The sequence below is a fragment of the Cupressus sempervirens genome, chromosome 2 (genome assembly GCF_028749045.1).
Source record: "Cupressus sempervirens isolate cs-2001-9-10 chromosome 2, ASM2874904v1, whole genome shotgun sequence".
Lineage (NCBI taxonomy): Eukaryota > Viridiplantae > Streptophyta > Pinopsida > Cupressales > Cupressaceae > Cupressus > Cupressus sempervirens.
Window position 1 is genome coordinate 554204912 of NC_143119.1, and position 23518 is coordinate 554228429.

The following is a 23518-nucleotide window of genomic DNA, read 5'->3' on the forward strand; positions in this document are numbered from 1 at the left end:
GCTCAGGAATAGTTCACCATCTTTCAGGTCCCAACAGGTGTGCTCGCACTCGAACCCTTCACAGAAGATCAGGGTCGGTCAGCGATGCACCCCCCGAGAGGGGATCTTGCTAGTCAGCTTCCTTGCGCCTCGTGGGTTTTCCCAACCTGCCAACTCGCACACATGTTAGACTCCTTGGTCCATGTTTCAAGACGGGTCAGATGGAATGCCCGCTGGCCAGCGCCACAAGCGCACAGGTGCCCGAGAGCACGCCGTAAAGGTGCTAGCTTTGCTCCTCGACCGCCGCAATAGAAGTATTTGTGCAACCAAGAAGGTCGCACTTGTGCCGCCATGACAGCCCGCGCTAGCACGTCCCCCGAACCGAGCGGCGGACCGGCTCACACCATTCTACATCCGATCAGGGCACATCGTCGGCCTCCATCCACCTCCCTCCTGGCAATTTCAAGCACTCTTTAACTCTCTTTTCAAAGTCCTTTTCATCTTTCCCTCACGGTACTTGTTCGCTACTGGTCTCTCGCCCGTATTTAGCCTTGGACAGAATTTACCACCTGATTAGGGCTGCATTCCCAAACAACCTAACTCGCCGACAGTGCCTCGTGGTGCGACATGGTCCAGGCCTAACGGGGCTCTCACCCTCTCTGGCACCCCCTTCCAGGGGACTTGGGCCTGGTCCGTCACTGAGGACGCTGCTACAAACTACAATTCGACAGGCGCGGCCATCGATTTTCATGCTGGGCACTTCCCGGTTCGCTCGTCGTTACTAGGGGAATCCTGGTAAGTTTTTTTTCCTCCGCTTATTGATATGCTTAAACTCAGTGGGTACTCAGGCCTAACTTGGGGATGCGGTAGAGATGCAGCAATGCCCGCACTGCGGCGGGCCGCTGAGCCTAGAATAAAGTTCCTCGCGAGGAATCGTTCGATCCGCGCAAACCAATGCTGGCCTTTGCTAGCCACCGCTCATCGCGATGGATCGACGGACCTCGTGCTCATTTTAGCCGACCGCGCGCCACTTGCGGATGCGGGCGGCCATCTCCGCTCCTCACTGGGGAGGGCAAAATTTTGTAGTGCGACGCCCAAGCAGACGTGCCCTTGGCCGAGGCCTCGGGCGCAACTTGCGTTCAAAGACTTGATGATTCACGGGATTCTGCAATTTACACTAAGTATCACATTTCGCTACATTCTTCATCATGGCGAGAGCCAAGATATCCGTTACCGAGAGTCATGATTTTGTTTTGCTTTTGTCTTTCGGAAACCCAAGCGTGCAAGGCACTGGCTTGCGCTTCATTCTTTGGATTTCTAAGGTGCACGATGCACCCTTGTGTTGGGTGGTTGACACATCCTGAACCCTGAGCACCCAATGGGTGTGATGAGGAATGCTGTGGTGTGTCCCTACCCCATCACCTCGCAAAGGTGGGAGGTGACGAATGGGAGAGCTGTGTCAGCGGATGGGGCCCCTGCCCCACAAATCATGCGAGTGCACCCATCCTAAACACAGAATGCTCCAAGCGATAAGTCAACACACCTGGGCAAGGCAACAGGGGGTTGCGACAATCCCAACTTGCCGCCATCGAAATGACGGATCCCTGGCACAGTGCCACGCACGCGATCGGACCATGAAATCTCAGCAACGGGGGACAAGGCCTGAACCCCCTCTGAACTACAACCAAGCAAAGACCTCTCACTTTGACGCAGACATCTTTCAAAGGCACTGATCCTAATCCAGATGGCATCCGAGTCTCTTCTTCGCCCTGCGAGGAATCCACGCTTTCGATCACGGGCATTCGATGTGACCCTCGACCTCGACCGCGCTGGACCCATAGCTTGGCCTTCCAACACATCGCTGCAGGGCCGAGTGACTGCATGTCGCCGAGATTTTGAGGGCGAGGAGGAGGCCAGCTCCATCCCCTACACAATTCAGGGTCTCGAACCGACAATGATCCTACCGACATCTAAGGGCATCACAGACCTGTTATTGCCTCAAACTTCCATGGCCTAGGAGGCCATAGTCCCTCTAAGAAGCTGGCCGTGAAGGGGAACCTCCGCGTAGCTAGTTAGCAGGCTGAGGTCTTGTTTGTTAATGGAATTAACTAGACAAATTGCTCCACCAACTAAGAACGGCCATGCACCACCACCCATAGAATCAAGAAAGAGCTCTCAATCTGTCAATCCTTACTATGTATGGACCTGGTAAGTTTCCCCGTGTTGATTCAAATTAAGTCGCAGGCTCCACTCCTAGTGGTGCCCTTCCATCAATTCCTTTAAGTTTCAGCCTTGCGACCATACTCCCCCCGAAACCCAAACACTCTGATTTCTCAGAAGGTGCTGGCAGAGTCCTTAGAGCAACATTCGCCGATCCCTGGTCGGCATCGTTTATGGTTGAGACTAGGACGGTATCTGATCGTCTTCGATCCCCCAACTTTCATTCTTGATTAATGAAAACATCCTTGGAAAATGCTTTCATAGTGGTTTGTCTACCATAAATCAGAGAATTTCACCTCTGACAATGAAATACGAATGCCCCTGACAGTCCCTATTAATCATTACTCTGGTCTCGAAGGCCAACAGAACAGGACCAGACTCCTATCGCGTTATTCCATGCTAATGTATTCAGAGCGTAGGCTTTCTTTGAGCACTCTAATTTTTTCAAAGTAATGGCGTCGAAACCGTGACCCAACCAATTAAGGCCAGGAACACGCTGCCAGCAAAAGGGACGTGAGGGCCAGTGCACACCCAAAAGGCGGACCAACCTTGATGACCCGAGGTCCAACTACGAGCTTTTTAACTGTAACAACTTAAATATATGCTATTGGAGTTGGAATTACCGTTGCTGCTGGCACCAAACTTTACCTCCAATGGATCCTTGTTACGGGATTTAGATTGTACTCATTCCAATTACTAGACTCGATGAGCCCAGTATTGTTATTTATTGTCACTACCTCCCCAGTCAAGATTGGGTAAGTTGCGCGCCTGTTGCCTTCCTTGGATGTGGTAGCCATTTCTCAGGCTCCCTCTCTGGAATCAAACCCTAATTCTCCATCACCCGTCACCACCATGGTAGGCCTCTATCCTACCATCGAAAGTTGATAGGTCAGAAATTTGAATGAAGCGTCGCCAGCACAAAGGCCGTGCGATCCGTCGAGTTATCATGAATCACCAGAATAGCGAGCGAGCCCGTACCGGCCTTTTATCTAATAAATGCATCCCTTCCGAGAGTTGGGATTTGGTGCACGTATTAGCTCTAGAATTACTACATTTATCCGAGTAGCAAAGTACCATCAAAGAAACTATAACTGATTTAATGAGCCATCCGTAGTTTCACAGTCTAAAATAGTTCATACTTAGACATGCATGGCTTAATCTTTGAGACAAGCATATGACTACTGGAAGGATTGACCAGGTAGCTTCTAACAATGAGGGGGACCCCCCAAGGCCTGCTACAGCCAAGGGATGCCTGCTGTGATGGGAAATTGAAATTTGCATTCACTCCATCATGCATCCAAACATAATCCGCCGCACAAGCAACAAGAATGACGTTCATAGCACATGTAGGAATCGCAACGCTCAAAGATTTCACACAAGAGGAAAGTGTCCCATCGTCGACCGGAGAGGGCCAAACAGGGAGCCTCGGTTCACAGGCACCTAGGAAGAACATCCTGTACGGAACTCTTTACCCTCGAACTCGCTGTCGCCACTACTTGGAAAGGAACCTCGAGTCTGTACGAGATGCACTGCGCACATAGCCACCTCAATTGTAAGGCCACTCAAAGACATCCATTTCCTAGGCATATCCCTCCTACACGCCTGTTGAGGTGCACCCGCACAGACAAAATCCTTCTTGATCGCAACAAATGTTTTCCCACGATGAAGAGCTAGTTGCCGAAGTGCCAACGGAGATCGCCGTGCTGAAGGGTGAAGCGCAGTGCAAGTCAAAAACATGGCTGGTTATGCGATTGGCGGGGGCATCACTATGCACGCGAACACCTCAATTATAAGGCCGCTCAAGGGCATCATGTATAACACCCCCTCTGCACATTTATAGGTGATGAGAGCCCGCTCGCATACACCGACATGTCTAACCTTTGGCAAATTTCTCCTTTCCCAGCACAGCCTCGCTAACCATTCCCCGTGACACGTGATCTGCCAGCGCAGGTACAGAAAAGTTCCTGCGGGTGAACACTCACACTAGTGTTGTCGGACAAGCTTCAATCTCATGCACATGCACATACTGAAGAACTGCACCATGAGGGAACCCACCCGCGAGCACCCACATCTCGGCAAAAAGCATTCGTGCGATTTCTTCCCCTAGACAGACATGTTGGGCCTGCACTTGTTGGAGCATTGCAAAGACGAGTGCTCTGGTTTGCAGGAGCTTGAGAAGAACATTCATACGAAACCCGTTTCCCCAAAATGCTTGAATCACAAATGCTCGCAGCAGAGTCGTAATGCAAAGATGTACACCATGCACGCGACCGAGTAAGGACACTCAGAGACATCCATTTCCCAAGCATATGCCCCCTACACGCTTTTTGGTGCACCTCGTACAAATGGCCATACTTCAAAAATCCCTCCTAGAATTTTTCATCTGAAGAGAGATGAAACGGCTTGGGCTTTTTGTCCACACAAAGCAAACACCGAATGCTCTCTTTAGGGGGGAGCTGAAGAAGAGTATCTCCCGCAGAACCCATGAGCTGTAGCCGTTCGGATCGCACAAGGCAGGACAGGGCATGGAGAGTTTCCGCATCCAAACAAAAATTATTGGTAATACTCTACGCTTCTACTAGCCCAGACCAAAAAGTCTGTCATGACAATGCCATGCACTTCTGTAGGATGAGATAGTGAAGAGTTGAGAACGCACTGAGAATGCACTAGCGAATAAATTATGTGGCAACCAAACCTTTCGTCGGCCCCCCTCTCAATCCCAAGGCTCTACCAATCGGCAAAAACTTAGGGTGGAGAGTGGACCCTTTATGAAATTAGGGATGTCAAGCAATGCACCCATGGAACCATCTCTTTCCTTCTTGCTGTCCGGGTAGGATAAAAATGCAATGATAGAACGTGCCAATGAGACAGAGCCCTTGGCTAAAAGATACAACTCCATGCACACTCAGCAACAAGCGCATCTTAGAATCGAACACCAAATGTGCAGTGTGTTGCAAGCCGTGCAGACACCTACATATAGGGTATATCCAACAAAACAAAGCGACAAGTACTTCCCACCAGCTCTGCCATTGCGATTACCGAATGGGATATACTCACCGCCACAGATTAATGACCATCATTACCGTCTCGGAATAGATACAAGCACATCGAGCTTCATCTGATCAACCGGATGAATTTCACCTTGAAGGGGCCCAATCCAAAAGTTCCGGAGGTCACCTCCTGGAACTCTCAAGAACAAGGCCCATCTTACATGCAAACTCTGCTACTGTGCAAACACAGGTTGCAATTAAAGAGAAATTGCAAGGCCGTCACAATGGCCCGAGGCCAATGCTCTGACTAAGTCAATTTTCTCTTGCAATCACCATGCCACCATTCACAAAGAGATCTCCCCATTCACTTGTGACGCGATGCACAATCCATGTGCTAGACGTGAGCTCACCCTTGAAAGGGCCACTTTCCAAGGCATCCCCCGATGACACATTGGAACGACAACCACTGTCAAACCATTCCCAATGTTGTGCCAGTCGAGTTGTATACAAAGGCCACGAAGAGGTTCCAAGAAGAGAAGCCCCCCCTGCTCGCTCGCACAAACATCCCAAATTCTAGACACAAGCTCCCGCCCTTACCATCGCTCTCCAAATCACCGCAATGACACATTGGAATGACAACCACTGTCGAACAACTCCCGAAATTGTGGCGATGGTGTGAGAGAGAAGAGCAGCTTTGGGGAGAGGCGCATAGCAAACGAGCTGCTCCTTCATTCCATTCTTATATACAGATCCGATGTCGCTGATTTCATTTGGAATATAGGGTGCATTCATCCTTGCCCACACGAGCAATGGCTCTTCTGATCAAATGGCCATGGGGAGCTTCCGATAACAAAGGCTCCCTTGTCACTCGTGATGCCTAGGAAACCACCACAACAGCACCATTGGAACAACAACCACTGCCGAACCATTCCAAAAATTTTGCGCCAAAGAAGTTGTTTCAAAGAGAACGACTCTGGGGAGAGAGAACTCGCATAGCAAAATCAGGATGGCTTCAAGGCCCTTCCAATAGAAACGATGCTGGTGCCAATATTTGAAATCCAAATAACGTATCTTTCTCAAACACCAGCACCGATTCTATTGGGGAGGGTCGCCGAGAGCTTTTTTTATAAAATCCTCCCATTGTAGCCATGATAGGCACACAAAAAATTTTGCTACAGTGCCAAGCACCCACCTCATGGCTAGAGATAAGGGCTCGCCATTAGATCAACTTCGAAATTGCAGAATAGACGCGCTGTAGAATGGCAACCGCTGCCAAGTCTCTTCCGTAATTGCATCAGTCGAGTGATCAAAGAAGGTGATATAAGAGAGGGTCCAAGCATAGGCATTCATTGGGGGATTCGTGCTGATGGCATAAATTTATGCAATACCCGAGCAACACCGGACGGAGGTGCTAGACGAGGGCTCTCGTTTTAGATCAAGTTTTAAAATCACCAAGAAGACGCAGTGAGGGCTGGCAACCGCTGCCAAACCCTTTTCCAAAATTGAGCCAGCTGAGTGACAAGAAAACATGATCTAAAGGAGAGTCCAGGAATAGCGCCCTCGAAGGTGGGCTTCATGCCCCTCTAATTGATTCAACGTCGACATCTACCGTTTCAAAATCTGACATATCCATCTGCCTTGACAGTGGCATTGAATCAATGAGGGGGGCATGGGAGAGGCTCGCGGCAACCACCTCTCCCATTGTAGCCACAATAGGCAAGGAAAAAATCTTGCTAGAGTGCCAAATCACCCACCCTCATGGCTATAGACAAGGGCTCACTATTAGATCAACTTCAAAATCGCAGAACAGACGCGGTGTAGAATGGAAACCAATGCCAAGTCTCTTTCGTCATTGCGTCGGTCGAGTGATCAAAGAAGGTGATCTAAGAGAGGGTCCACACATAGGCATTCGTTGGGGGATTTGTGCTGATTGCATAAATTTATGCAACACCCGAGCAACACTGGACGAAGGTGCTAGATGAGGGCTCCCATTTTAGATCAAGTTTTAAAATCACTAAGTAGACGCGGTGAGGGCTGGCAACCGCTGCCAAACCTTTTTTTGAAATTGCGCCAGCTGAGTGACAAGAAAACATGATCTAAAGGAGAGTCCAGGAATAGCACCCATGAGGGTGGGCTTCATGCCCCTCTAATTGATTCAACGTCGGCGTCCACCATTTCAAAATCCGACATATCCATCCACCCTGACAGTGGCATTGAATCAATGAGGGGGGCACGGGAGAGGCTCACGACAACCACCTCTCCCATTGTAGCTGTGATAGGCACGCAAGAAATTTTCCTAGAGTGATAAGCACCCACCTTATGGCTATAGACAAGGGCTCACCATTAGATCAACTTCAAAATTGCAGAACAGACGCACTGTAGAATGGCAACCGCTGCCAAGTCTCTTCCATAATTGGGTCGGTCGAGTGATTGAAGAAGGTGATCTAAGAGAGGGTCTAAGTGTAGGCATTCATTGGGGGATTCGTGTCGATAGCAAAAATTTATGCAATACCCAAGCAACACCGGACGGAGGTGCTAGATGAGGGCTCCCATTTTAGATCAAGTTTTAAAATCACCAAGTAGACGCGGTGAGGGCTGGCAACCACTGCCAAACCTTTTTCCAAAATTGCGCCAGCTGAGTGAAAAAAAAACATGATCTAAAGGAGAGTCCAGGTATAGCACCCATGAGGGTGGGCTTCATGCCCCTCTAATTGATTCAACGTCAGCGTCCACCATTTCAAAATCTGACATATCCATCCGCCCTGATAGCGGCGTTGAATCAATGAGGGCGGCACGGGAGAGGCTCGTGGAAACCACCTCTCCATTCTAGCCGCGATAGGGTACGCCAAAAATTTTTCTACGGTGCCAAGCACCCACCTCATGGCTAGAGACAAGGGCTTGCCATTAGATCAACTTCGAAATCGCAGAACAGACGCGGTGTAGAATGGCAACCACTGCCAAGTCTCTTCTATAATTGAGTCGGTCGAGTGATCAAATAAGGTGATCTAAGAGAGGGTCCAAGCATTAGGCATTCATTGGGGAATTTGTGCCAATGGCATAAATTTATGCAATACCTGAGCAACACCAGACGGAGGTGCTAGACGAGGGCTCCAGTTTTAGATCGAGCTTTAAAATCACCAAGTAGACGCGTTGAGGGCTGGCAACCATTGCCAAACCTTTTTCCAAAATTGCGCCAGCTGAGTGACAAGAAAACATGATCTAAAGGAGAGTCCAGGAATAGCACCCTCAAGGGTGGGCTTCATGCCCCTCTAATTGATTCAACGTCGGCGTCCACCATTTTAAAAGCTGACATATCCATCCACCCTGACAGCTACGTTGAATCAATGAGGGGGGCACAAGAGAGGCTCGTGGAAACCACCTCTCCCATTGTAGCCGTGATAGGCATGCAAAAAATTTTACTAGAATACCAAGCACCCACCTCATGGCTATAGACAAGGGCTCACCATTAGGATCAACTTTGAAATCGCAGAACAGACGTGGTGTAGAATGGCAACCGCTACCAAGTCTCCTCCGTAATTGCGTCGGTCGAGTGATCGAAGAAGGTGATCTAAGAGAGGGTCCAAGCGTAGGCCTTCGTTGGGGGATTCGCACCGATGGCATAAATTTATGCAATACCCAAGCAACACTGGACGGAGGTGCTAGATGAGGGCTCCCATTTTAGATCAAGTTTTAAAATCACCAAGTAGACGCGGTGAGGGCTGGCAACCACTGCCAAAACTTTTTTCAAAATTGCGCTAGCTGAGTGACAAGAAAACATGATCTAAAGGAGAGTCCATGAATAGCACCCTCGAGGGTGGTCTTCATGCCCCTCTAATTGATTCAACGTCAGTGTCCACCATTTGAAAATTTGACATATCCATCCGCACTGACAGCGGCGTTGAATCAATGAGGGGGGCACGGGAGAGGCTCGTGGAAACCACCTCTCCCATTGTAGCCGCGATAGGCACTCAAAAAAATTTTCTAGAGCGCCAAGCACCCACCTCATGGCTAGAGACAAGGGCTCGCCATTAGATCAACTTTGAAATCACAGAACAGGACGCGGTGTAGAATGACAACCGCTGCCAAGTCTCTTCCGTAGTTGGGTCGATCGAGTGATCGAAGAAGGTGATCTAAGAGAGGGTCCAAGCATAGGCATTCATAGGGGGATTTGCACCGATGGCATAAATTTATGCAATACCCAAGCAACACTGGACGGAGGTGCTAGACGAGGGCTCCCATTTTAGATCGAGTTTTAAAATCACCGAGTAGACGCGGTGAGGGCTGGCAACCACTGCCAAACCTTTTTCTGAAATTGCCCCAGCTGAGTGACAAGAAAACATGATCTAAAGGAGATTAGAGGAATAGCACATCGAGGGTGGGCTTCATGCCCCTCTAATTGATTCAACGTCGGCGTCCATCATTTCAAAATCTGACATATCCATCCGCCTTGACAACTGCCTTAAAAATCCAAATCCTTGAAAATTCTGACCAAACAGCCATTCACGACCCAATTTTTTATGAGGTCATCAGAGGAGCAAAAGATTGTCATGGAGCCAATTTTTTGTGAGTTCATGGAGCCAAGGGACTAAAATGGTCATCGAGCTCATTCGATCAACTGGATGAATTTCACCTTGAAGGGGTTCTAATCCAAAAGTTTTGGAGGTCATCTCTTGGAACTCTCGAGAACAAGGCCCATCTTACATGCAAACTCTGCTACTACACAAACATAGGTTGCAATTAAAGAGAAATTGTGAGGCCATCACAATGGCCTGAGGCCAATGCTCCGACTAAGTCAATTTTCTCTTGCAATCACCATGCCACCGTTCACAGAGAGATCTCCCCATTCACTTGTGACACGACGAACAATCCAAGTGCTAGACGCGAGCTCACCCTTGAAAGAAAGACCACTTTCCAAGACATCCAATAATGACACATTGGAATGACAACCACTGTGGAACCATTCCCAATGTTGTGCTGATCGAGTTGGCACATAGGTGACCTTAGGGAGCTCCCGTGTAGTAATCCAGATGTGCTTTCGTGCCCATCTCTCACAAAAACCAATGTTAGCTATGAACAAATTTGGAATCCAAGGGCTTGCATCCATCGATATCGTCGCCACTGGGTCTATATACAAAGGCCACAGAGAGGTTTCGATAAGAGAAGCTCCCCTGCTCGCTCGCACAAACATCACAAATTCTAGACACAAGCTCACAAACTCCCGCCCTTAGAGCATCGCTCTCCAGATCACCGCAATGACACATTGGAATGATAATCGCTACTGAACAACTCCCGAAATTGTGGAAATGGAGTGAGAAAGAAGAGCAACTTTGGGGAGCCGCGCATAGCAAACGGGCTGCTGCTGCTTCATTCCGCTCTTATATAGATCCGACGTCGCTGATTTCATTTGGAATCTAAGGCTGCATTCATCCTTGCTCATACAAGCAATGGCTCTTCTAATCGAATGGCCACGGGGAGCTTCTGATAACATAGGCTCCCTTGTCACTCATGATGCGTAGCCCAACTGCTAGACGACGACTCACCCTTCAGATCGCTGCCCAGGCAACCACCACAACGGCACCATTAGATCAAAAACCGTTGCCGAACCATTCTGAAAATTTTGTGCCAAAGAAGTTGTTGCGTAGAGAATGACTCTGGGGAGAGAGCCCTCGCATAGTAAAATCAGGATGGCTTCACGACCCTCCCAATAGAAACGATGCTGGTGCCAATATTCTAAATCCAAATAACGTGTCTTTCATGAACACCAGCACTGATTCTATTGGTGGAGGGTCCCCAAGAGATTTTTTTATCGAAGATCCCATTGTAGCCGTGATAGGCACACAAAAAATTGCTAGAGCCCCAAGCACCCCACCGCATGGCTAGACAAGGGCTCGCGATTAGATCAACTTCAAAATCGCTGAACAGATGCACTGTGGAATGGCAACCGCTGCCAAGCCTCTTCCGTAATTGTGTTGGTCGAGTGATCGAAGAAGGTGATCTAAGAGAGAGTCCAAGGCTAGGGATTTGTGCCGATAGAAAAAATTTATGCAATACCCAAGCAACACCGAACGGAGGTGCTAGACGAGGGCTCTCATTTTAGATCAGGTTTTAAAATCACCAGGTAGATGCAGTGAGGGCTGGCAACCGCTGCCAAACCTTTTTCCAAAATTGCACCAGCTGAGTGACAACAAAACAAGATCTAAAGGAGAGTCCAGGAATAGCACCTCGAGGGTGGGACTCATGCCCCTCTAATTGATTCAATGTTGGCATCCACCATTTCAAAATCTGACATATCCATCTGCCTTGACACCGGTGTTGAATAAATGAGGGGGGCATGAGAGAGGCTTGCGGCAACCACCTCTACCATTGTTGCCACGATAGGCATTAAAAAAATTGCTAGAGCCCCAAGCACCCACGTCATGGCTAGATAAGGGCTCACCATTAGATCAACTTCGAAATTGCAGAACAGACGCGCTATAGAATGGCAACTGCTGCCAAGTCTCTTCCGTAATTGCGTCAGTCGAGTGATCGAAGAAGGTGATCTAAGAGAGGGTCCAAGGGTAGGGCATTCGTTGGGGGATTTGCACCGATAGAAAAAATTTATGCAATACCCGAGCAACACCGGACGGAGGTGCTAGACGAGGGCTCCCATTTTAGATCAAGTCTTAAAATCACGAAGTAGACGCGGTGAGGGCTGGCAACCGCTGCCAAACCTTTTTCCGAAATTAAGCCAGCTGAGTGACAAGAAAACATGATCTAAAGGAGAGTCCAAGAATAGCACCCTCGAGGGTGGCCTTCATGCCCCTCTAATTGATTCAACATTAGCGTCCACCGTTTCAAAATCTGACATATCCATCCACCCTGACAGCGGCGTTGAATCAATGAGGGGGGCACGGGAGAGGCTTGCGGCAACCACCTCTCCCATTGTAGCTACGATAGGCACGCAAATTTTTTTTTGCTAGAGCGCCAAGCACCCACCTCATGGCTATAGACAACAGCTCGCCATTAGATCAACTTCGCAATCGCAGAACAGACGTGGTGTAGAATGGCAACTGCTGCCAAGTCTCTTCCGTAATTGCGTCAGACTAGTGATCGAAGAAAGTGATCTAAGAGAGGGTCCAAGCGTAGGAATTCGTTGGGGATTCACACCAATGACAAAAATTTATGCAATACCTGAGCAACACCAGACAGAGGTGCTAGACGGGGGCTCCCGTTTTAGATCAAGTCTTAAAATCACCAAGTAGACGCGGTGAGGGATGGGAACCGCTGCTAAACCTTTTTCCGAAATTGTGCCAGCTGAGTGACGAGAAAACATGATCTAAAGGAGAGTCCAGGAATAGCACCCTTGAGGGTGGGCTTCATGCCCCTCTAATTGATTCAACGTCAGCGTCCACCGTTTCAAAATCTGACATATCCATCCGCCCTGATAGCGGCGTTGAATCAATGAGGGGGGCACGGGAGAGGCTCGCGACAACCACCTCTCCCATTGTAGCCGCGATAGGCATGCAAAAATTTTTGCTAGAGTGCCAAGCACCCACCTCATGGCTATACACAAGAGCTTGCCATTAGATCAACTTTGAAATCCCAGAAGAGGACGCGGTGTAGAATGGCAACCGCTGCCAAGTCTCTTCCGTAGTTACATCGGTTGAGTGATCGAAGAAGGTGATCTAAGAGAGGGTCCAAGCGTAGGAATTCGTTGGGGGATTCGTGCCGATGGCATAAAGTTATGCAATACCCAAGCAACACCAGACAGAGGTGCTAGATGAGGGATCCTATTTTAGATCAAGTTTTAAAATCACCAAGTAGACGCGGTGAGGGCTGGCAATCGCTGCCAAACCTTTTTCCGAAATTGCGCCAGCTAAGTGACAAGAAAACATGATCTAAAGGAGAGTTGAGGAATAGCACATCGAGGGTGGGCTTCATGCCCCTCTAATTGATTGAACGTCGGCATCCACCAGTTCAAAAACTGACATATCCATCCGCCTTGACACCGGCGTTGAATCAATGAGAGGGGCACAAGAGAGGCTCGCGGCAACCACCTCTCCTATATAAGCTATTAGTGCAAGGCTTGCTCTGCACTAGAAATTAGCGAACACACCGACAACTGCCTTAAAAATCAAAATCCTTTAAAATTTTGACTAAACAGCCATTCACGACCCAATTTTTTATGAGGTCGGCAGAGGAGCAAAAGATTGTCATCGGTTAGGAGATGTGAGTTCTTGGAGCCAAGGGACTGAAATGGTCATCGAGCTCATCCGATCAACTGGATGAATTTCACCTTGAAGGGGGCCCAATCCAAAAGTTCCGAAGGTCATCTCTTGGAACTCTCGAGAACAAGGCCCATCTTACATGCAAACTCTGCTACTGCGCAAACATAGGTTGCAATTAAAGAGAAATTGCGAGGCCGTCACAATGGCCCGAGGCCAATGCTCCGACTAAGTCAATTTTCTCTTGCAATCACCATGCCACCATTCACAGAGAGATCTCCCCATTCACTTGTGACGCGACACACAATCCAAGTGCTAGACGCGATCTCACCCTTGAAAGAAAGACCACTTTCCAAGACATCCCCCGATGACACATTGGAACGACAACTGCTGTCAAACCATTCCCAATGTTGTGCCAATTGAGTTGGCACAGAGGCGACCTTAGGGAGCTCCTGCGTAGCAATCAGGATGTGCTTTCGTACCCATCTCTCACAAAAACCAATGTTAGATGTGAACAAATTTAGAATCCAAGGCTCGTATCCATCGATATCGTCGGTACTGGGTCTATATATTCAAAGGCCATGGAGAGGTTCTGATAAGAGAAGCTCCCCTGCTCGCCCGCACAAACATCCCAAATGCTAGACACAAGCTCCCGCCCTTAGCATCGCTCTCCAGATCTCCGCAATGACACATTAGAACACCAGCACTGATTCTATTGGGGAGGGTCGCCGAGAGCTTTTTTTATCAAAGCCTCCCATTGTAGCCATGATAGGCATGCAAAAAATATTTGCTAGAGCACCAAGCACCCCACCTCATGGCTAGAGACAAGGGCTTGCCATTAAGATCAACTTCGAAATCGCAGAACAGACGCACTGTAGAATGGCAACCGTTGCCAAGTCTCTTCTGTAATTGCGTCGGTCGAGTGATCAAAGAAGGTGATCTAAGAGAGGGTCCAAGCATAGGCATTCGTTTGGGGATTTGTGCCGATAGAAAAAATTCATGCAATACCCGAGCAACACCGGACAGAGGTGCTAGACGAGGGCTCCCATTTTAGATCAAGTTTTAAAATCACCAAGTAGATGCGGTGAGGGCTGGAAACCGCTGCCAAACCTTTTTTCGAAATTGCGCCGGCTGAGTGACAAGAAAACATGATCTAAAGGAGAGTCGAGGAATAGCACCTCAAGGGTGGGCTTCATGCCCCTCCAATTGATTGAACGTCGGCGTCCACCGTTTAAAAATTTGACATTTCCATCCGCCTTGACACCGGCGTTGATTCAATGAGAGGGGCACGGGAGAGGCTCGCGGCAACAACCTCTCCTATATAAGCTATTAGTGCGAGGCTCGCTCTGCATTAGAAATTAGCAAACACACCGAAATCCACCTTAATAATCCAAATCGTTGAAAATTTTGACCAAACAAGCATCCACGACCCAATTTTTTATGAGGTCGTCTAAGGAGCAAAATATTGTCATCCGTTAGGAGATGTGAATTCATGGAGCCAATGGACTGAAATGGTCATCGAGCTCATCCGATCAACTGGATGAATTTCACCTTGAAGGGGCCCAATCCAAATGTTCTGGAGGTCATCTCCTAGAACTCTCAAGAACAAGGCCCATCTTACTTGCAAACTCTGCTACTGTGCAAACATAGGTTGCAATTATAGAGAAATTGCAAGGCCGTCACAATGGCCCGAGTCCAATGCTCTGACTACTAAGTCAATTTTCTCTTGCAATCGCCATGCCGCCGTTCACAGAGAGATCTCCCCATTCACTTGTGACGACGCACAATCCAAGTGCTAGACGCAAGCTCGCCCTTGAAAGGCCACATTCCAAGACATCCTGATGACACATTGGAACGACAATCACTGTCGAACCATTCCCAATGTTGTGCCGATCGAGTTGGCACAGAGGCGATCTTAGGGAGCTCCCGCGTAGCAATCGGGAAGTGCTTTCGTACCCTTCTCTCACAAAAACCAATGCTAGCTGAACAAATTTAGAATCCAAGGCTCGTATCCATCGATATCGTTGGCATTGGGTCTATACTCAAAGGCCATGGAGAGGTTCCGATAAGAGAAGCTCCACTACTCGCTTGTACAAACATCCCTAAATGCTAGACGCAAGCTCCCGCCCTTAGCATCGCTCTCCAGATCACCGCAATGACACATTGGAATGACAACCACTGTCGAACAACTCCTAAATTTGTGTCGATGGAGCGAGAAAGAAGAGCCAGATCGGGTCGATGAAAGCGGCTAAGCCAAATCGGGTTGGCCAGCATGGCTCGGCCACCATTTTTTGCTAAGAGCTTTTGATATTAAAGCTCCCATGTAGCCGCGATAAGTACACCATGAAAAATTTCTAGAGCGCCGAGCACCCATAGAAAATTGCCATTATACCAAGCGACGCCGGAGTGCTAGACAAGGGTTCATGTTTAGATAAAGTTTTAAAATCACCAAAAAGACACACCATGGATCAGCAACAGCTGCCTCACCTTTCCCAAAATTGAGTCGTCGGAAAACATGATCTAAAGGAGAGCCGAGGAAAAGCACCGAGATCGATTCATGCCCCTTTCATTGATTCAACATCAGCATACACCATTTGAAAACCCAACAATCTGATCTGCCTAGACACCAATGTTGAATCAATGAAAGGGGCATGGGAGAGGCTCACGGCAACAACCTCTCCTATATAAGCTATTAGTGTGAGGCTCGCTCTACATTAGAAATCAGCGATAGCATGGACAACTCCCAATGTTGTGCCGATCGAGTTGGCACAGATGCGATCTTAGGGAGCTCCCACATAGCAATCGAGAAGTGCTTTCATACCCTTCTCTCACAAAAACCAATGTTAGCTGAACAAATTTAGAATCCAAGGCTTGTATCCATCAATATCGTCGGCACTGGGTCTATATTCAAAGGCCACGGAGAGGTTCTGATAAGAGAAGCTCCACTGCTCGCTTGCACAAACATCCCTAAATGCTAGACACAAGCTCCCGCCCTTAGCATCGCTCTCCAAATCACCACAATGACACATTGGAATGACAACTACTGTTGAACAACTCCCGAATTCGTGTCGATGGAGTGAGAAAGAAGAGCCAGATCGGGTCGACGAAAATAGCTAAGCCAGATCGGGTCGGCCAGCATGGCTTGCCCAAATCGGGTCAGCCAGCATGGCTCGGCCACCATTTTTCGCCGAGAGCTTTCAATATTAAAGCTCCCATTTAGCCGCAATAAGTACACCATGAAAAATTTCTAGAGCGTCGAGCACCCGTAATAGAAAATTGCCATTGTACCAAGCAACGCCGGAGTGCTAGACAAGGGTTCACATTTAGATCAGGTTTTAAAATCACCAAAAAGACATGCCATGGATCGGCAACCGCTGCCTCACCTTTTCCAAAATTGAGTCATCAAAAACCATGATCTAAAGGAGAGCCAAGGAAAAGCACCGAGATCGCTTCATGCCCCTTTCATTTATTCAACATCAGCATACACCGTTTGAAAACCCAACAATCTGATCCACCTAGACACCAATGTTGAATCAATGAAAGGGGCATGGCAGAGGCTCGCGGCAACAACCTCTCCTATATAAGCTATTAGTGTGAGGCTCGATCTGCATTAGAAATCTGCGATAGCACGGACAACTCCCTTAAAAATCCAATTCAATGAAAAATGTGACCAAACAGCCATCCAGGACACCATTTTTGGAGCTCGGCCAGCATGGCTCGCCCAGATCAGCTCGGCCAGATCGGGTCAGCCAGCGTGGCTTGCCCAGATCGGCTCGGCCAGGCTGGCTCGCCCACCATTTTTCAAGCACACTACCTCCCCTATATAAGCTATTAGTACAAGCCTTACTCTACGTCAGAAATGTACATTCAGTGCACAAGTACCTTAAAACACAATTCAATGAAAAATGTGACCAAACAGCCATCCATGACACCATTTTTGGAGCTCACCCAGATCGGCTCGGCTAGCATGGCTCGCCCAGATCGGCTCGGCTAGCATGGCTTGGCCAGAACAGCTTGCCCAGATCGGCTTGGCCAGCATGGCTCGCCCAGATTGGCTCGGCCAGGCTGGCTCACCCACCATTTTTCAAGCACACTACCTCCCCTATATAAGCTATTAGTGCAAGCCTTACTCTACATCAGAAATGTACATTCAGTGCACAAGTACCTTAAAACCCAATTCAATGAAAAATGTGACCAAACAGCCATCCACGACACCATTTTTGGAGCTCGGCCAGATAAGCTTGGCCAGCATGGCTCGCCCAGATCGGTACGGCTAGCATGGCTCGGCCAGAATGGCTCGGCCAGATCGGGTCGGCCAGCATGGCTCGCCCAGATCGGCTCGGCCAGAACGGCTCAGCTAGATTGGGTCGGCCAGCATGGCTCGCCCAGATCGGCTCGGCCAGGCTGGCTCGCCCACCATTTTTCAAGCACACTACCTCCCCTATATAAGCCATTAGTGCAAGCCTTACTCTACATCAAAAATGTACATTCAGTGCACAAGTACCTTAAAACCCAATTCAATGAAAAATGTGACCGAATAGCTATCCACGACCCCATTTTTCATGAGGTTGTCAACAGAGACAAAGATTGGCATTGGTTAGGCGATTTGATTGCATTAGTCAGGGGGGTAAATTGATCAATTTTTGGAGACCGACTAGAATGGCTCGATGACCATTTTATATCGGAAGCTACCCGATTTGAGAATTATGACTATAGTAGAATGGCTCGAGTACCCATTTTACGAACTTAAAGAGTTGACTTGGTGGGCTGACCTGGCAGGGTGACTTGATGAACAAACTTAAAGAGTTGACTTGGTGAGAGTACTCGGTGGGCCGACCTGGCAAGGTGACTTGATGAACTAACTTTAAGAGTAGACTTGGTGAGAGTACTCGGTGGGCTGCCCTGGTCACGTGACTTGATGAACGAACTTAAAGAGTCGACTTGGTGGGCCGACTTGGCCGGGTTACTTGATGAACAAACTTAAAGAGTTGACTTGGTGGGTCGAACTAGCGGGATGACTTGGTGAGAGTACTTGGTGGGCTGACCTGGCAGGGTGACTCGATGAACGAACTTAGAGAGTCGACTTTGCTAGAGTGCTTGGTGGGTCGAACTGGCGGGGTGACTTGATGAACGAACTTAAAGAGTCGACTTGGTGAGAGAACTTGGTGGGCCGAGCTGGCGGGGTGAATTGATGAACGAACCTAAAGAGTCGACTTTGTGAGAGTACTTGGTGGGCCGACCTAGCGGGGTGACTTGATGACCGAGCTTAAAGGGTCGACTTGGTGAGAGTACTTGGTGGGCTTACCTGGTAGAGCAACTTGATCAACGAACTTAGAGAGTCAACTTTGTGAGACTACTTGGTGGGGTGAATTGATGAACAAACCTAAAGAGTCAACCTGGTGAGAGTACTTGGTGGGTGGACCTGGCGGGGTGACTTGATGAGCCAACTTAAAGAGTCGACTTGGTGAGAGTACTTGGTGGGGTGACCTAGCGGGGTGACTTGATGAACGAACTTAAAGAGTCGACCTTGCGGGCTGACTTGGCAGAGTGACTTCATGAACAAACTTAAAGAGTCCACTTGGTGGGCCGACCTGGCGGGGTGACTTGATGAACGAACTTAAAGAGTCGACTTGGTGAGAGTAATTTGTGGGCTGACCTGGCTGGGTGACTTGATGAATGAACTTAAAGAGTCGACTTGGTGGGGTGACTTTATGAATGCACTTGAAGGGTCGACTTGGTGGGGTGACTCTATGGACGGACCTAAAGAGTTGACTTGGTGAGAGTACTTGGCAGGGCGACTTGATGAATAGACTTAAAGAGTCGACTTGGTGAGAGTACTTGGTGGGGTGACTTGATGAGCGCACTTGAAGAATCGACTTTGTTAGAATACTTGGTGGGGTGACTTGATGAACGGACTCAAAGATTCAACTTGCTGAGAGTACTTGGTGGCTCGACTTGATGAGCAGACTTAAAGAGTCCACTTGGTGAGAGTACTTGGCGGGGTGAACTGATGAACGGACTTAAAGAATCAACTTGGTGGGAGTACTTGGTTGGCCGAACTAGTGGGGTGACTTGATGAACGGACATAAAGACTCAACTTGGTGGGAGTACTTGGTTGGCCGAACTGGTACTTGTTCTGGTGACTTGATGAACGAACTTAAAGAGTCGACTTGGTGGGGTCACTTGATGAAAGGACTTAAAGAGTTGACTTGGTGAGAGTACTTGGTGGGGTGACTTGATGAAAGAATTTAAAGGGTCGACTTGGCGGGGTGACTTGGTGAACAGACCCAAAGAGTTGACTCGGTGAGAGCACATGGTGGGGTGACCTGATGAATGGACTCAAAGAGTCGACTTGGTGAGAGTACTTGGTGGCTCGACTTGATGAGCAGACTCAAAGAGTCCACTTGGTGAGAGTACTTGGCGGGGTCAACTGATGAACAGACTTAAAGAGTCAACTTGGTGGGAGTACCTGGTGGGGTGACTTGATGAAGGGACATAAACAGTTGACTTGGTGAGAGTACTTGTTCTGGTGACTTGATGAATGGACTTAAAAAGTCGACCTGGTGGGGTGACTTGATGAAAGGACTTAAAGAGTCGACTTGGTGAGAGTACTTGGTGGGGTGACTTGATGAACACACTTGAACAATTGACTTGGTTAGAGTTCTTGGTGGGGTGACTTGATGAACGGACTCAAAGAGTCGAGTTGGTGAGAGTACTTGGTGGCTCGACTTGATGAGCAAACTTAAAGAGTCAACTTGATGAGAGTACTTGGCGGGGTGAACTGATGAACGAACTTAAAGAGTCGACTTGCTGGGAGTACTCGGTGGGCCGACCTGGTGGGGTGACTTGATGAACGGACTTAAAGAGTCAACTTGGTTAGAGTACTTGTTCTGGTGACTTGATGAACAGACTTGAAGAGTCAACTTGGTGGGGTGACTTGATGAAAGGACTTAAAGAGTTGACTTGGTGGGGTGACTTGATGAAAGGACTTAAAGAGTCAACTTGGTGAGAGTACTTGGTGGGGCGATTTGATGAACGGACTTAAAGGGTCGACTTGGTTAGACTAGTTGTTCTGGTGACTTGATGAACAGACTTGAAGAGTCGACTTGGTGGGATGAATTGATGAAAGGACTTAAAGAGTCGACTTGGTGAGAGTACTTGGTGGGGCGACTTGATGAACGAACTTAAAGGGTTGACTTGGCAGGGTGACTTAATGAACGGACCTAAAGAGTTGACTTGGTGAGAGTACTTGGCGGGGTGAACTGATGAACAGACTTAAAGATTCGACCTGGTGGGCCGACCTGGTGGGGTGACTTGATGAACGAACTTATAGAGTCGACTTGGTGAGAGTACTTGTTCTGGTGACTTGATGAATGAACTTAAAGAGTCAGCTTGGTGGGGTGACTTGATGAAAGGACTTAAAGAGTCAACTTGGTGGGGTGACTTGATGAACGAACTTAAAGGGTCAACTTTGTGGGGTGACTCGATGAACAGACCTAAAGAGTTGACTTGGCGAGAGTACTTGGTGGGGTGACCTAATGAACAGACTTAGAGAGTCAACTTGGTGAGAGTACTTGGTGGGCCGACCTGGTTGGGTCACTTTGTGAACTAACTTTAAGAGTCGACTTGGTGGGGTGACTTGATGAACGGACTTCAAGGGTTGACTTGGCAAGGTGACTTGATGAATGGTCCTAAAGAGTTGACTTGGTGAGAGTACTTGGTGTGGTGACTTGATGAACAGACTTAAAGAGTCGAATTGGTGAGAGTAATTGGTGGGGTAACTTGATGAACATAGTTAAATAGTCGACTTGGTGAGAGTACTTGGTCGGGTGACTTGATGAATGCACTTGAAGAATCGACTTGGTTAGAGTACTTGGTGGGGTGACTTGATGAATGAACTTAAAGATTCGACTTGGTGGGCCAACCTGGCGGGGTGACTTGATGAATAAACTTAGAGAGTCAACTTGGTGAGAGTACTTGGTGGGCCGACCTGGCCGGGTGACTTGATGAACAAACTTAAAGAGTCAACTTGGTGAGAGTACTCGGTGGGCTGACCTGGTCACATGACTTGATGAACGAACTTAAAGAGTCAACTAGGTGGGCTGACTTGGCCGGGTGACTTGATGAAAGGACTTAAAGAGTCGACTTGGTGGGGTGACTTGATGAAAGGACTTAAAGAGTCCACTTGGTGAGAGTACTTGGTGGGGCGACTTGATGAATGGACTTAAAGGGTCGACTTGTTTAGAGTACTTGTTCTGGTGACTTGATGAACGGACTTGAAGAGTCAAATTGGTGGGGTGACTTGATGAACGGACCTAAAGAGTTGACTTGGTGAGAGTACTTGGCAGGGTGAACTGATGAACAGACTTAAAGAGTCGACCTGGTGGGCCGACCTGGTGGGGTGATTTTTTGAATGGACTTATAGAATTGACTTGGTGAGAGTAGTTGTTCTGGTGACTTGATGAATAGACTTAAAGAGTCGGCTTGGTGGGGTGACTTGATGAAAGGACGTAAAGAGTCAACTTGGTGGGGTGACTTGATGAATGAACTTAAAGGGTCGACTTTGCGGGGTGACTTGATGAATGGACCTAAAGAGTTGACTTGGTGAGAGTACTCAGTGGGGTGACCTGATGAAAAGACTTAGAGAGTCGACTTGGTGGGCCGACCTGGTTGGGTGACTTCCTGAATGGACTTAAAGAGTTGACTTGGTGGGAGTACCTGGTGGTGTGACTTGACGAATGAACTTCAAGGGTCGACTTGGCGAGGTGACTTGATGAAGAATCCTAAAGAGTTGACTTGGTGAGAGTACTTGGTGTGGTGACTTGATGAACAGACTTAAAGAGTCGAATTGGTGAGAGTACTTGGTGGGGTGACTTGATGAACGCACTTGAAGAGTCGACTTGGTGAGGTGACTTTATGAACGGACCTAAAGAGTTGACCTGGTGAGAGTACTTGGTGGGGTGACTTGATGAACATAGTTAAAGAGTCGACTTGGTGAGAGTACTTGGTTGGGTGACTTGATGAACGCACTTGAAGAATCGACTAGGTTAGAGTAATTGGTGGGGTGACTTGATGAACGAACTTAAAGATTCGACTTGGTGGGCCGACCTGGCGAGGTGACTTGATGAATGAACTTAGAGAGTCAACTTGGTGAGAGTACTTGGTGACTTGGTGGGCCGACCTGGGCGTGTGACTTGATGAACAAACTTAAAGAGTCGACTTGGTGAGAGTACTCGGTGGGCTGACCTAGTCACATGGGTCGAACTAGCGGGGTGACTTGGTGAGAGTACTTGGTGGGCTAACCTGGCAGGGTGACTTGATGAACAAACTTAAAGAGTCGACCTGGTGAGAGAACTTGGTGGGCCGAGCAGGCGGGGTGAATTGATGAATGGACCTAAAGAGTCAACTTTGTGAGAGTACTTGGTTGGCCGACTTGGTGAGGTGACTTGATGACAGAACTTAAAGGGTCGACTTGGTGAGAGTACTTGGTGGGCCGACTTGGCAGAGCGACTTGATGAACGAACTTAAAGAGTCAACTTGGTGAGAGTACTTGGTGGGGTGACCTGATGAAAAAACCTAAAGAGTCGATCTGGTGAGAGTACTTGGTGGGCCGACCTGGCGGGGTGACTTGTTGAGAACACTTAAAGAGTCAACTTGGTGAGAGTAGTTGGTGGGCTGACCTGGCGGGGTCACTTGATGAACAAACTTAAAGAGTCCACTTGGTGGGCTGACCTGGCAGGGTGACTTGAAGAACAAAACTTAAAGAGTCGACTTGGTGAGAATAATTTGTGGGCTGACCTGGCGGGGTGACTTGATGAATGAACTTAAAGAGTCAACTTGGTGGGGTGTCTTGATGAACACACTTGAAGGGTCGACTTGGTGTGGTGACTCTATGAACAGACCTAAAGAGTTGACTTGGTGAGAGTACTTGGTGGGGTGCCTTGATGAAAGGACTCAAAGAGTCTACTTGGTGAGAGTACTTGGTGGCTCGACTTGATGAGCAGATTTAAAGAGTGAACTTGGTGAGAGTACTTGGTGGGGTGAACTGATGAGCAGACTTAAAGAGTCGACTTGGTGGGTTGACCTAGTGGGGTGACTTTATGGATGGACGTAAAGAGTCAACTT

General features: G+C 48.4%; 1 non-coding gene and 2 pseudogenes across 1 annotated transcript; all 3 read right to left on the bottom strand.

Moving 5' to 3' along the window:
* The window catches only part of LOC149573628 (25S ribosomal RNA), a 3179-nt pseudogene extending 2336 nt beyond the window's left edge, over window positions 1-843 (bottom strand).
* A 224-nt stretch (window positions 844-1067) lies between these two features.
* LOC149573629 (5.8S ribosomal RNA) lies at window positions 1068-1221 on the bottom strand. Its single transcript, XR_016361202.1, has one exon. It is a non-coding gene; the product is annotated as a 5.8S ribosomal RNA (ribosomal RNA).
* A 1068-nt stretch (window positions 1222-2289) lies between these two features.
* On the bottom strand, window positions 2290-3397 carry LOC149573630 (18S ribosomal RNA; annotated as a pseudogene).
* Window positions 3398-23518: the final 20121 nt, after the last annotated feature.